The sequence below is a fragment of the Sceloporus undulatus genome, chromosome 4 (assembly GCF_019175285.1).
Source record: "Sceloporus undulatus isolate JIND9_A2432 ecotype Alabama chromosome 4, SceUnd_v1.1, whole genome shotgun sequence".
NCBI classification, from domain to species: domain Eukaryota; kingdom Metazoa; phylum Chordata; class Lepidosauria; order Squamata; family Phrynosomatidae; genus Sceloporus; species Sceloporus undulatus.
Window position 1 is genome coordinate 204883889 of NC_056525.1, and position 2651 is coordinate 204886539.

Here is a 2651-nt window from a genome sequence, read left to right on the forward strand (position 1 = left end):
AAAATTCTGGGAAACTCTGGAAGCTGGGACTCAGAAAGAAAGAAAGAGAAAAAGAGAAAAAGAAAGAAAGAAACTTGCCTAAACAACTAAATTTACCAAACAACTAAATCTAGGATTCTGGGGAACTCTGGAAGCTGGACTCAGAAAGAGAGAGAGAGAGAGAATTGACCAAACTAATTTTAGAGAGATCTGAGTTAAATCTGACATCCAGAAAGAAAGTTGAAATCAGGAGGGGAAAGGTTAGGGTAGGTGGATTAATGTGTTCAAAACAAGGGGAGAGTTTGATGGTGACCCCCCAAGAAGTTTAGCCGTCAGATGGCGACGTTTAGGATCTGAATGTAAAGAACTTCTGCTGGTGGTCTCTGAGGGAATGTTTGAGCGGCTGAAAAAGTATTGGAAAGCAAAATTAAATTGAGGGGATGCCCTCCATACTAAAGAACCCATAGTTTTTGACACTGAGTTGCCTCCTCCACACTACAGCCTTCTAAGCATAGAGTACTACAGTTTCCCTCACAGTCATGCTGTCTTCCATAAATGGCCTGCTGGGTGGGGATGATGGGAACCACGTTCAAGTATTAGTGATATGCAGCAGTTTAAGGAAAACTGGTACAGATGATGCTTCCAGCAGGGAATATAATTGTTTACTCATTTTGCCTCAAACATGAAATTCTAAAGGGTCCCATGATATTTTTTCTTGAGGCAGAAAAAAATGGGAGAGTTTCAAAATGCCTTTGGAGTGGGAGCACAAGAAGTGAGCAACTTATGAAAGTCTCATCCTCTTTTGCATTATCTATGCTTCCTAAGCATGATGGGAGTTGCAATCCAATAACATCCGGAGAGCTACAAGTTGGATATCCCAATTGTTTTTGTTGTGTCCCCCCAAATAATTTCTGACTCACGGTAACCTAAGGTTAACCTGTCATGAGGTTTTCTTGGCAAGATTTATTCAGAGGGGATTTGCCTTTGCCTTCCTCTGAGGCTGAGAGGTCTCAAGGTCACTCAGTGGGTTTCCATGGCTGAGCAAGAATTCAACCCCTGGTCTCCAGCGGTGTAGTCCAACACTCAAATCACAACACCATGCACGATGGGAGATGCCATAGAATCATAGAGTTGGAAGAGGCTTCATGGTCCACTACCCTGGGCAATGCAGGAGCTCCAGCTAAAGCATCTCCAGAGGGTAGCTGTCCAACCTTTAAAAAAAAAGACATCAAGAGGAGACCCCACCACTTCTCTAGGCAATTGGTTCCTTTGGAGAACCACTCTTCCTGTCAAGAAGTTTCTTTTAAAGTTCAATCCAAAAAATCTACCCTACCATAACTTCAAACCATTAGACTTAGTCCTACCCTCTGGCACAGCAGAAATCAGGTCTGCTCGCTCCTCTGTGGGACAGCCCTTGAGGTATTAAAAGAATGTGATCATGTCACCCTTTCATCTTCTCTTCTCCAAGTTGAACATGCTCAGTTCTTTCAACCTTTTGTTCTCCATACCTCTTATCATCCTTGTTACCCTTCTCTGAACCTACTCCAAATTAGTTTTTTGTGGGGTTTTCGGGCTATGTGGCTATGTTTTAGAAGAGTTTCTTCTTGATGTTTCGCCAGCAAATTGTCTCCAAATTGTCTACATCCTTCTTAAAATGAGGTGCCTAAAACTGAATGCAGTACTCCTGTTGAGGCCTGACCAGCACAGAATATAGTGTGGCTATCACTTCTGTCAACTTGGAAACTATGCTTCTATTAATGCAGGCTGAAATAGCATTACCTTCTTTGCTGCAGTATCATGATCAACAATAATCCCAAGGTCATTTTCACATGTAAATTCTCAAAGTTACACAGTATAATTACAGAGGATAAAGCCTGGGTATTCAACTTGCTTGAGAACAGGAAGGAAGATTAGGGTTTCTGCTCAAGATTGTTTGATGTGTCTTGGCTCCTTCTGGCTTGTATATAGCATGTGGGACAGTATGAATCAACATGTGTTATTCCTCTTTCACCAACTAGTGAGGCCATGTGTTGTAAATATGAGTACCTAAAAATTCCAGCATAAAAGGTGTGGATTAATCTCCTATTAAGGTGCAGTAATATTGTAACACAGATATACCTTAGTTATTGGGGGGAAAGATCAAGGACTGTTGCAATTTGTAACTACTCACTTCTGAACTTTGGGTGAAGTTGCCAACTGTCTTCCCAAGAGGAGGAGAAAGAAACTTGGAGCAAGATCTTCAGAAGAAGTAAACCTCATTGAACTAGAGCATGTATTAAACCGCCACAGAGTGGGATCCAGACTTAGTCATACCAAGAATAGATCTATTAAAATAAATGGAACATTAGTTAGTCAAGACATGGGGGGGGGAATCCAAGGATGATGTGGAAAACAGATTGATCCTCTAAAATTTACTGAACAAGTTTGAACCACTCCCCTTTATCCAGGGTATTTTTCCACTCCTTTAGTAAGAGATGCGTAATCTTCTGTCATAAGATAACCTGCTTCTTGAGAGTGGAAAATTCCCTTTTCCAAAGAGCAGTGACTCAAAACAAGATTAGCAAATTATAAACAAATAATACGTTTTCGTTGTTTATTGGTGCTCTCTTGTTCAGAGCTTTTGAAGCGCTCTACAGAACCACCGGTCTAAGTCCAGAATGTAATTAATGGAT